This window comes from Malus sylvestris, chromosome 7 (genome assembly GCF_916048215.2).
Source record: "Malus sylvestris chromosome 7, drMalSylv7.2, whole genome shotgun sequence".
In the NCBI taxonomy this organism is placed as follows: Eukaryota; Viridiplantae; Streptophyta; class Magnoliopsida; order Rosales; family Rosaceae; genus Malus; species Malus sylvestris.
Genome location: NC_062266.1, coordinates 6,535,166 through 6,548,454, shown reverse-complemented (window position 1 = coordinate 6,548,454; position 13,289 = coordinate 6,535,166). Strand labels below are relative to the sequence as shown.

The window sequence follows — 13,289 nt, the reverse complement described above, 5'->3', positions numbered from 1 at the left end:
ATTAATCCTTTTGCGTAGTAGAATGACTCGAGAAGTTGGGAAAAACTTCTCCAAAAATGCCCTCTTCATGCTTTCCCAAGAAATGACCGTTCCGGGTGCTAACTCATAAAGCCAGTCTTTAGCCCTTTCCAAAAGAGAGAATATAAAGGCCTTCATCATCAAAATGTTCCCATCGACATTGATGGGTGTCATGCTCGAACAAACCACTTCAAACTCCTTAAGATGCTTGTTTGGATCTTCCATGGACAACCCATGGTATTTAGGAATGTGATGCAACAAGCTTGACTTCAATTCGAACTCATTGGTCTTGCCTTGAGCAGCCATGGGGTATTGAATGCAAAGGGGTGAGGCATTGGCCAACCCCGAGGCCAAGAGTTCTTTGATTGTACGATTGTCCGCTACCATGACTTCTTCTTCTTCTTCTTCAAATTCAGATTTGGCCTCTGAACTTGAACTGGGTTCACTAGGTTCTGGATGCCTCCTCTTTTTTCTCAAAGTTCTTTCAAAATCGTCGTCGAACTCCAAGATGTTTGCACTAATATGTTGAGAACTACGAGTCATAAACTAGTACCTGAAAATAAGAAATAAACCCAATCAGCAAACTAAAATAAAAACACACGAAAATAGATAAAAAACAACGAGGCATTAGCAAAGTTGCTAATCCCTGGCAACGGCGCCAAAATTTGATGCGATGAAAGTTAAGCACTCAAATTAAACCCTCTTGTTGTCAAATTGTAGTATAAATGCAAGTAGGGATCGTTCTAAACCAGGGATTAGGAGGGCTTGCTAAAACCTCTAAACTAACTCAAAAACATAAAAACAAAGTTAAAAACGTTTGAATAGACTCAAGGGACTCAAAACAACTTAAAAATACTCAAACCTGCCTAAAAACACATACTAGGCAATTTCTGACTCGAACACAACTTTGGACGAAATTTGGGTTTTGGCTTGAATCAAAACACTCAAAAACACAACCAAAACAGAAATTAAATACTTTGAAACAAGAAAGTAAAATGGGGGTTTTGGTTTTTACGAATTCGAAACAAACAAACAACTTATAAAACTAGGCAGATTGTAAGACAAATTTGAGGAATACGATGATGGATGGATTAGTTAGAGGTCCGTTCTTCACACATGACACACTTGTACATGAATCGATTTCCAATTGCTTTTCAATAAACTATTATGCTCAACACCCCAGATTAACCGTGATGCACAAATTAACCCTCAGATTTTCCTTTACTCATTGAATTGGATGAATGCATGCGACAACCCAAATCATTCTATAAAAGTCCCCTATATGAATGCATAATAGAGATACAATCAGAGATCATTACGTTCAATGAAAATCATAAGTGTTGACGAGGCAATTGTAACTATGAATGCATGATACGTTTGCCAAGAATTCAATTGACGCGATTGTGACAAACAACCTTCACTACTCATGAATATAAACTTGTAACGATTAGGTGAAACTCATTTATATTCTAGCATCTAATTCATGCATGAAAACTAAGTATGCATCCTTAATAAACATACAAGAATCAGTTATGAATAAAATAGATAATTGAATTGCAATCACAACTTATCAAATCACAATTGGAAGAAATCAATTCATATCTCAAGCATGTTCATGGCTTCAAACTTCCCCCTAACTAAATAGGGGTTTAGCTACTCCTAATTGCAACAAAATCAGAAAATAACAAAATAGGCATTGAAAGCAAGAACGAAGTACACTTAAAACGCTCCAAAGTTTCAAGCTTGAAACACCAAGGACCTTTGTTTTCACCACCTTGTTGCAGCATAAGTGTCTAGGATGTGTATGGATATATGGAAAGGTTATGAATGTATTTAGGATTGGTGAATGTCTCGGCCAAGAGATAGGAGTGTATGGAATTGTGTTTTGGGATTGTAGTGTCTTTGGATGGGTTTTTCACGGCTAAGAGATGAAAGTGTATGGATTGGTGAGATGTAGTATGGCTGGATGAATGGATGGAGGGCACGGCAAGGGACTTGTGTTTGTGAATGTAGCTTTTTGGATGGATAAAAAAAATGGTACCTTTTTGGAAAGGGAATGGTGGATGCATTTATAGGCTAGGGAGAGGACCACTCCATTTCCTTTGCATGTGCAGTTTGCATGGGTGTGTGCTGTCCATGTTTTCATTATTTCCACATCCACAAGCTGTCACACTTGCACACACACATGCTCTTCATCATTTCAGCCACAAATCACCCATTTGCTGCCCTCCAATCTGTCTATGCAATTTGTATGTGCGTGTATGTCATCCTTGCATGTGTGTGTGCTGTTTGATGTCTCCTCTCTTTGCATGTGTTTGTGCTGTCACCTTTGCACAAAAAGACGCCGTGGGGTTTCATGTGTGTGTGCTGTCTATGTTTACCTTTGCATTTGCACACACACATCTTCATCATATCAGCCACAATCAACACATTTCTTCATCACATGGCAGCTATGATGCTTGTTAGTTGTAGGTCAACACACTTGCACACACACATGCTGAATTCTAATCTTCCAAAAACGTCCATCCTCATGCCTCCATGTGCATGCAATCCATTTCAGCCCAAAATTGCTCCAAAATGCACCAAAATGCACTTTTCTTGCCAACTTTGTTATTAGGACCTACAAACATACGAAAATGGCTTAAAACACTCTTATAAGCAATAACTAACTAAGTAAGTGCAAGAAAACATGTTAACTAAGTCGCATAAATATGCTCCTATCATTTGGTTGTCACCCCAAACCTCTAACAACATTAGTCAGACGTTGAAGTGTCGTTGAACTGGTTCAAACCAATATGAATTTATGGACTCATGGAGTTACGTAACGGAGGAAATATTAATCTGGTGTATGACCTCTAGATCGGCCACACACACAAATCCTCCTTGTAATTTTATATCACCAAGGCCCACTCTCGTAGAAAAAGTGCGGGGTGTCGTAAGTCATAAGCAAGAATAGAGTCTCTATCGCTTACAAAGTAAGACTTCTTTCCTTGTCCTAATTGTGTGAAAATTGCATTATTCCAACTTGGAACCTGCCACTGTTGTTCCTTAAAGACTTCAAAAGTGAAAGTACCCCACCATTTAGACAACCCTTTTTCTAATTGTTACATTCTTTTGCTAATTTTAAATGAATGTCTCACTACATAACTTCAAGACCGTTCTTCAAATCAACGTAACACATCAATCATGATCTTCTTATATATAAATAGTTGATTTTTCAAACTCGTTAAAATTTTATTAGTTCAACTTTCTCATTTTTGGAAATTTCTATGAAAGAATAATCTTCCGGATGCCAAAAACTCTTTTGGTATAGCCAACTGATACAACAATCTTCATTCCTAACTCATATTGTATGCATGTTGACCATTGGGTATCCCAGATCCATGAAGTTTCTTGATTCACCAAGCACCCACGCATGTCCAACGACATCCCAAACTATTGTGTTTAGTTTATGATTCATATTGTTTCATCTGACTAACATTCGAAGTAAAGTTCGGCCGAATAATTAGTTTTGCTTATGAATTAATTGGCTTTGTTAGGCAAGTTTTGGTATTCCATACTAAATGCGAAGAGAAAAACTTGGGTGGGGATGACATGCTATACAGCAAGATAAGTGATACATATATACAGTGTCCAGGTAAAAAAAATAGTGTTACAGAATTCAACCTCACAAAACATGTTATAGTAAAATAGATAAAACCACTAGACCTTTTCAACAATTGCAGTGCTGTATAGTCATTAAAGCCTAAAATCGTATAAATATGAAGTGAAATCTAACGGTTGGTGTCTGAAAATGAGTTACAGAGGAGGAAGAGAAAGATGGTTAATTATAACCACATTGTGGTGTATTCAAATGAAACCAAGTGATCGCCCTTCGATGTACAAAGTCATCGAAATGCTTGAAGAGATGTTGAATGTCTGTAATTGCTTCTCAGGCCTTCTCTGTGCCCACAAGAGGCGTCTGTGACTGTGGGTGATATTCAAGAAAATAAATCGAACCCATTGTGTTCAACGTGGAGCTAACATGTTCATCGTCAACTAGGTGAATATCAAATTGTTAACAAAGTGCAATAATGTTATAATAATTAAATTCTTACTTTAAAGTGATATAATAATTAAATTCCATCATTTCAATTTCTGTCATTTAAAACTTTGTTTTAGTAATTTTAAATTTCTTGATCCAAACAACATGTTAAATAACAATCCAATCATCATACACATCATTTGGTTTATAAAATTAGGTTTAAAAATTCAACCCACCTTAGGCTTGTGGGCAGCTCCTCTGTGCATACAATGCGGCATGCAAGTTTTTTTTCCATATAACCTAATGCGGTGGTCACAAAAAGTAATATTGGTAGTATATCCTTGCCGTAGAAGTTCTCCCAGCATACAACTCCTGACTGCACTCCAACTATCAACAAAAACTACTTAGCGAAGCATAATTTCCCCGAGTCAAAGTAACAATGCTCTGCATGATTGCAATGAGAGAAGGAATACTCGTCAAACCATTCATGATTTCGTTAGTCAATGTTAGATGTCCATTGCCCCTACTCTTTTGTTTTTGTCATTTTCCCTTTGGAAATTTGGGTCGATCCATATAATATAATCCTCGGCATAAACCTCCAATTTGTCATGAACTAAATTTTGTTGCCGGCCCATGAATATTGCATTTCGTTAGTCAATGTTAAATGTCCATTACTAATAAGTTGAAGATTGGGATATCTTGTGGAGCAAAATAATACAAAAATTTTTAGAGCTGACACGTGGATTTTTATCTACAACTGACAAAGATGCCCTCATAAATTAGCACGTAAACAAAACTTCACATGAACAAGAAATCTTGAAGGTTTCCGAAATGTCAATCTCATGTCCCATTTGTCAAAAATAATTGCTCTCAATATTAATGCGTTTGTAGTTTTATTGTTTAATGTTTTGTTCTACAATGGAGGGCAAGACGGGTTATGAGAGTTGAAGAAGATAATTAAAGTGATTTGGGATGTATATAGAAATTTCTTGTTTTTTTTTTATAACATAATAAGATCGAAATTGTCATTGCATAGTAGGTGCATGAATCATTTAATATTAAATTTTAATGTAGGGGTGTATTCAACATTATGTGGAGTGCTAATAAAAAATCCTATTTGATTTGCAAATTTAGTTTAAAATTTTGATCTCCCTAACATTATCCTAAAAATTAACATTTTTTTTCCTTCTATTTTGGAGATGAACTTTCTACTTTAAGTCATCTCGGTGACTCCACAATTCTTCATCACTTGAGAGTTGAGATACCACCTCAGAGAGCATAGCATTTAAGTAGTGATACTTCCAGACGGTGGTGCTATCTGCACACGTCTTGTTAATTTATGTTATTTGATCTTCTTTAATTTATTTTATCCGACAGTCAACAATTGAAAAAAAAAACAAAGTGTAAAAGATAAAAAGACATTTGTGAATAACACCACTCTTTCTTAAATGTAAAGAGTAAATTGCAGCTATGGTCCCTTAACTTTAACTCAATTGGAGCAATGATCCCTCAACTAAAAATTCATTACCATTGGTCCCTTAACTCATCAAAACGTGCAACTATGGTCCCTCAACTTTAATTCAACTGGAGAAATGGTTCCTTAACTTTAACCCAATTGTAGCAATGGTCATTCCAACACAACCCGTTTTGACAAAAATTTTGACGTAGTTGACGAAAAGGACCATAATTACACACTTTGATGAGTTGAGGGACCCTAATTATATAAATGGTTATTCCAACATAACTTATTTTGACAAAATTTTGACAAAATTGATGAAAAGGACTATGGATACACATTTTGATAAGTTGAGGGACCATTGCTCCAATTTAATTAAAGTTGAGGGACCATTGCTACAATTTACTCAAATGTAAATCACATGCACTTTTACTCTAGACTACTTTTTGGTGGGGGGGACATTCGGTTTAGATCTAAAATGTGGGAGAGACTTATGAGGGGAACAAGTCCTTGAAAGCATCAACAGTATGACAAATGGAAGAAATTTTTCAATGTGCTTAGAACACGAAACCATACACTATATGACATTATATAAGTAGAGATAATTTTTTTTTTTTCCAAATATCTCTCTACTTGTATAATGACATTTAAGATATATGCATGTGTTTCGAAAACATTGAAAAATCTTTCGTCAAATGAGCCTTGTGTTTAGTTAGCTCGTTTGCTGTAATATAGGATACTAGGTGTGTGCCCATTGGTGGTAGAGAGTTCTGTAATCCCGCTTTTTATGTCAACTAGTTTCAAGTCAATTCATGATACCCCATCTGATTTAAAGTGAGTCATCAACTCATTAGGGGTGGGCACTTAAAATTGAAAAACGAAACCGAAACACGAATCAAATTGAACCGTACCGAATGGTTTGGTTTTGCGGTTTTGAAACGGTTGCGGTTTTGAAACCAAACCGCAAATTAGGAAACGGTTTGGTTTCGGTTTTGGCTTTTGAAAACTGCACCGAAACCGAAACCACGCCTCAAATTAAATGTCATCTTTTATATGGTTGTTTGTTAGAGTCCATACATTTAGTATTGGACTCAACAACACTAGAATGTCATTCATTTCCACCCCTATTCTATTCAACAATTATCACTTATCAATGCAGTCTTTCGAAGAGGAATAGCTATCTTGCCTTTCTTTAGGAAACTAAATAGTAGATTAACAAAATCATCCCCAGCTTCTCCATAACAAACCATGTTCTTAGATTTGATAACCATAAGCTTATTAGTAGATGGTGCAAATTAACACTTGCATTAGGATTAACATGTAATTTTATTGGTGCAAATTTACATGCAACGTTTTTGATATTTTACCATGTTAGTAATTAACATTTAAAGGTGCAAAAACAGGTGTCAACTGTTACAAGCAAATATCGTGTGTTGACTTATAAACAATTCTCCCATCCTCCTCATTTACATGTTCAATGTAGGCTTTATTATGCTAATTAGCATGTGCTGCAAAATACAAATCTCCTTCGTGGCCAAGTGAAAACATGCAGACGATCCTATTTTATTAAGTTTCAGCATAAAATAACACTTGCATTAGATAGGTGTAAACATGTATTGTTTGGAAAATGAGACCATCTTATGCATAGGTAGGTGTAAATTTTAAACTATACATTTTTTTCTTAAAAACCAAACCAAAACCATTTGAAACTGCATCGAACCGAACCAAACGATTTGGTTTCATTTTGATTTTGGCTTCAAAACCGCACCGAACCGCACCGCCAAAAGTTCAGTTTTGATTGCAGTTTCACTCAAAACCGTACCAAACCGAACCGTGTCCACCCCTACAACTCACTGTAGTTTTGCACATCACGATATGTGTGGAAGTTTTATAATAAAAGCGGTGCAATTACGAGTGGAAAAAGCTATTCATTTTAAATTGTTATTTTTTAGGCAATTAGATCAGGGTCTAAAACCGTAAGCTGCTTTTTAGTTTAATCCAGTTTTACTATGATCCACGAATACCAGTTTCGTGGTCTAAAGAGTAAGAGAGAGAGGGAAATTATTTTTAGTTGTTATTTAATTGTGAAATTAATATGTCATTTAGTATACAATCTAGTGATATTCTTCTTTAGTTGGAAGTGAGAGATCTTATATTCGATTTTCACTAAAAACGAATTCGAACTACATTATTACCAACTCTTTATGAATTTCCACTTCTTACCTGTTAGGGTAAATAATATCTTTGTTAAAAAAAATTATGAAACTAACATAAAGCTTAACCGAGGATGTGGAAATACACGTGGAGGTGAGGGAGATTCTTGCGGACTCGCTTTTTAGGCGAGTGCTGCTACGATTCGTTTCAGAAAAAGCCAGTCGTCAAAATCCGACCCGGTTAGACGGGTCTCCAGACTCTCCAAAGCTTAAAACCCTAGGACCCGACATCAACCAAAATCAGAGAGTGCGGGTAAGTATTCGACCCAAAAAAACGATGTCAGTGTCTGAGGAAAATGCCAACATAGACCACCACCGCCGCTAGCTGGCGGCGAAATACGAGCTGAGACGGAACCTGTACAAAGCCCTCTGCAAGGACCCAAGCCTTCCCAGCGATCTGCGCGAGGAGAACCGCTTCAAGCTCTCCAAGCTGCCCTGGAACAGCTCCTTCACGCGCGTCAGGAACCGCTGCATCTTCTCCGGCCGCGCACGCGCCGTCTACGAGACCTTCCGTATGTCCCGTATCGTTTTCCGTTCTCTTGCCTCCAAGGGCATGCTCAATGGCGTTAAGAAAGCGTCTTGGTAGCCTCCCAAAACGGTGTGTTTTCAAGCTCTTCGTTTCCATTGTTTTCTCTTCTTCTTTTTTCGCAATTGCTCCGCTTTCAGGAATGGGTTTTGTCATGAAATCGAAATTGTGCGTATTCCGTAATTCATGTCTGTTAATTTTTAGGTTTTTGCAAAAATTTTGAATATTTATGAAGGTGGTATGCATGGATATATTACACTATATAGATTAACGGGGAAACGCTGTGTGTCTAGAAATAGTGCTAGTTACCATTTGAAGACGAACAATATTTGCAATATCAGAAGTAGGACTTATAATTAAAACAGTGTGTTTCTCTGTCCTCTCTGATCTGTTTTGCTTAATCTTGTTAATTTGCTGCTTTGGCAATTCGGTGTAATCTGCTCTTGGTTTTTCGTTGACATAATTTCTCATTTATCCAGACTGATAGAACCTCCCATAATAAGTTTTTGTAGTTCGCTTTCTGTTCACTGTTGGAATTTACGACTCTACTTTCTCTTAGTACAAGTTCGTGCTTTACTAGAGTTGATGCTTAGTATGGTTTTCAACGAGCTAACCTTTTTGGCCCCTCTATTGTTATTTCAATGAGCTCTATACGTAGAGCTGCTCTTCTTTTCTTTGGCTGACGAGTAGCTCGCTGCCTTGTTATTTTCTGTTTTATTGCTCTTTGCTTTTTCACTGCTTCTTCTCTTAGGTCCATTGTCAAATGTATACAAGGACACAATATCAGGAATTTCCTCTAGAATACTGTAATTCGATTCCGATGCCATTGTTATAGCAAAATTGAAAGAGTGCAGGGAGTTGCCCAAGTAAATTAAGAAGAGAGATCTGAACGGTCGAAAGAGTACTGAGGCTGCTGGTACATCGAGTCTGAATGCCCAGAATTATACCAATCTATTCGGGCAGCGGTCCTGCATCGCTTTGCGGTTGATGTAGTTTTGTTGAGCGACTAGGGCATATACAGTTGAACTCAATTTGGAAAGTACAGAAGCTCAAGTAATTTCTTTTCAGGATAAAAATTATGCACAGTAAGGTTTCTAACCCAACAATTTTCTTTTGACAAGGTGATACTTAAAACAACTTTAACATATGGGTATAGGTATTTGAGCTTGGACGCAAAGGGCGGATACTATGCCTTTGCCAACTAGCATAACCCAAGTTTGCATTAGCCTAACTTAACATTTAATGTAGTGACTGCGAGTGGCATGATAAAGTCATTTCAAATTAGAATAGTTCAAAGCCAATAAAGATATCAGAAATTGTGAATTATTTATTCTGCACTAATTACATAAATAATTGCTCTCCGGCACAAATTTGCATTCGTCTTTCTTTAGCAGAACAAATTGCATTTGTACAACACTAAGCCAACCTATATCTTTCTTTTTTGATACACGGTTCGAATACAGAAAAACGCTCTTAACCGCTTAAGTTATAAAAAACCTTGGACCTTTTAATTGACTAAAAAAATAAATGGCAGAGTATAGGATTTATTTCCCCAGAAGTTTGGAGTAAAATTGGAAGAAGAGTGGAGTCAAAGAAGGGAAATGAGAATGAAGCAGCAAGGAAGGAATATTTAACAGCAGCAACAAGGACCCCGTGTGTCACGTATGATAAAAGTAAATACATTCGAAGGATGCATATGCAGATTAGTTTTTGGTTTTTTTTTTAGAGAATGACGGTTTGGTCCATTCACCTAGTGAATGTTAGAACCTAGTTCCACATCTTCTACAATTGCACAGAGAGATAGTAACAGAACAACAATATCATTTCATTAACTGCCTTCTTCTCTTACAAACCACTATCTTATAGCTAACTCCCAATCCCAACTAACTAATAACAGCCTCTTGTACACTTGTCATCACCATACTGTGCCATCTGGTATGGCATCCTAACAGTGAACATCAGTGTAAGTTATCATGCAAAGTCAAGAGCCTGTCAGTGAGTTTTATGGGTGGGCATGGTTCGGTTTTGTCCGGTTTACTATAAAAAACAGAAAATAAAAACCTGAAGAATTTGCATGGTTGTGGATCGTCCATGATAACTTCTTTGGATTTGTGTGAACTAGCGAACGGATTATGGTAGATGTCGCAACATCTGAACTAATCAAGACCTATTTAAGAGAGAGAGAGAGAGAGAGAGAGAGAGCTCTACTCTATGTAATGACCTTTTTGAACATAAAAATGAACTGATTACACAAGAAATGGAAACTGTTTATTGAATTAAACCAAACATTCTTAAAACTTCAAACTAAACATTTACTAGTTGAAACACTTGGCAAAGAGAAAATAAAAATCTGTCGAAGTTTATAATACGTACTTCAACATGTCAATGCATAAAACTGGTCGTACAATTTTATTATATCTAAAAATAAACTCAAGGGTTTTGATGTCATTTTTTCCTTGCTAAAAGATTCGTACGTTCATTTTGTAGTTGTGGGTCGTCGTTTATTAGATCTGCTCTTCTTTTCCTTGGCTGACGAGGAGCTCGCTTCCTTGTTATTTTCTGTTTTACTACTCTTTGCTTTTTCATTGCTTCTTCTCTTAGGGTCCATTGTCAAATGTATACAATGACACAGTGTCAGGAATTTCCCGTGGAATGTTGTAATTCGATTCCGACGCCATTGTTACAGTAAACATTACAAGAAAAATGGGCTTTAGGTACAAAATAAAGGACACTAATGAGAAGTTTGTGCCTATCTAGGGTAGAACAGTGCTCATTCAATGATGAGCCCCATGTATTGTGCCCAATATAAAAAAAAAATTGGACACAAACACATTAGTAGGCACTGAAACCATGACTTTTGTGCCTTTAATGTCCGTCCAGCTTGCATGTGGCCTTTCAGAAATTTATTATTAATTTGCAAAGACACAATAAATGCTTCTGTGCCCTTTAATTTAATATATTTAAATAAAAGTAGATTTTCGTGTCCTTTACATATTTACTTTTCCAATCCCACAGTTGTTTATTAATTTATTTGTGTCAATCTTAACACCTCACTCTCTTCGCCTTTCCTTTCTCTCTCTATGTCCCTCTCCCCTATCTCATTCAACCCCAACATCTCTCTCTCTCTCTCTCTCTCTCTCTCTCTCTCTCTCTCTCTCCCCTTCTCCTTCTCTTATAGTGGATGGATCTTCCTTCTTCGTCTCAACGCCGCTTCCATCAATAGCTTGACCTCCACTTGCTTGACTAGCTGACGGCACACAATCCATACTTGACCTGAGCTTTTGTTGTGGTCACTCCGAGAGAGATGGGTTGGTTTTTTCCATTTTGTTAATGGGTAATTTTTAGTTTAATTTGTTTTTTTTTTAATTTTTGATTTAATTATTTGCCTCCTATTACCTTACTCTTGGTAAGGGTGTTGATATCGGATCTCTTCATTTGTTTCTTAATTTAAGTTTTATTTTTAATGGGTTAAACAGGGTTTGAGTTTTAATTATTTGCGTCCTATTACCTTACTCTTACTTATTTGGCGTGTTTGTGGTGTTATAGGAAACAGGGTCTGAGAGAAATATGTAGTAATTTCGAAAGGAAGATGGGTTAGTGAATTTTGCAATTCCGATTTCGAATTTCTTCTATTGTATTTTTGAACATGTAGTTTATTTTTTTTTATTTTTTTGAGGTCGTTGATTCTTTGGGTACAGTGCATGCATCTTAATTCTAAGAAGAGGAGATTTGAATATGTAAAGTGCATGTCTCCAATTGCTCTGCTCTCTCAGTGTAAGTACATCTATGCATCTTTATTTCCTCAATTATATTTGACTTTGTTATGTTGAGTTGCCAAATTAAAGATATTGCACTACCTTTTCGATACTACACTAAATCTGGAACATGTGAAACATTAATTTTTGAGTTTTAATTATTGAACAGCGCCTGCATCTTAAATTTGTAAACGTCCACAGTAATGGTTTGGGGCTTGATAGTTGTACCAAATCTCTTCTTTTTTTTTTATTCCCCAGTGCATGTCCATATGTGTAGACCTTTTTGTAGCTTTCTAAAGTTTGGGTATTTCTTGATGTGTGCTTACATGGTGCTTACATGGTTTGGGATTACTTTGCAGGCTTGGGTATTATAAAAAGCTTTCCGCTTTCAGATTTAAGGTTTGATTATGTCTTACAGTTAATTGTCATGCCCATGCGAGGTGTACATTTTTTTTCCATTACACTTATGTGTTCTATCAATTAAAGTCCAGACCAACTACTAATCTCCTAAGTTCTTTGAATTCCTGTTTGCTAAACGTTGTAGGAAATTGCCTATTTTGAGATATTCTTTGAATTCCTGTTCGTTTTAGCCCGACTCATAGTTTTATTGGTATCTTGGACGTGCATGTAAAACCAAGCTGAATATTTCTTACCAATGGTATTACTATTTGATTTTATTTTGTAATATTTGAATTTTATGTTTATTTTTAATATTTAACCTATTGGACACAATAATAAAAATTGTGTTAACATGGATGGGAAAGTAATCTGGCAACTTGTCAGAATGGAGGCACAAAAAGCCCTTCATTTGTGCTTACATCATTGAGCACCAAACATAGTATTGTGCCCTATGATCAAAGGGCACATTTGGAGAGGGCACATATAACGATTTAGGAAAAGTAATGAAAATGGCTTGAAAACTTTGAGTTTTAACGATAAGGACAAAATAAAGGGTAAAATGAATAGTACCATGATTGAATTTTTAGTGTAAAAATGTGGTTTTTCGTTAAAGTGAACAGTACCAGGAGCTTTTCGTTTAAGTTCCCATAAGATTTTGGTTGCTACACTGTTGCTATTGGTCTAAGAGCACATATATTGGTGCCTTAGGCCTTATAGGCACATATAATTTTTTGTGCGCAGGGCTCATATTTTTTGTAGTCAAAATTTTCCACTTCTTTAAATTACGATTTTAATTGACAAACTAACCGTGGAATTCTTAAAGGCAAAAAGACAATAATATGGTACCGGCTAAAGACCAAAGTAAACTCGTATAATTTTGGACCAAAAAATTCGACTT

The 13,289-nt window shown here is 36.3% G+C and overlaps 1 protein-coding gene and 1 pseudogene across 1 annotated transcript in view; both read left to right on the top strand.

The window, feature by feature from the left end:
• LOC126630358 (receptor like protein 22-like) overlaps positions 1-13,289 on the top strand; it is a 126,042-nt gene that overhangs the window by 85,683 nt on the left and 27,070 nt on the right. The window lies entirely within an intron of this gene.
• On the top strand, positions 7,829-8,440 carry LOC126630368 (ribosomal protein S14, mitochondrial-like; annotated as a pseudogene).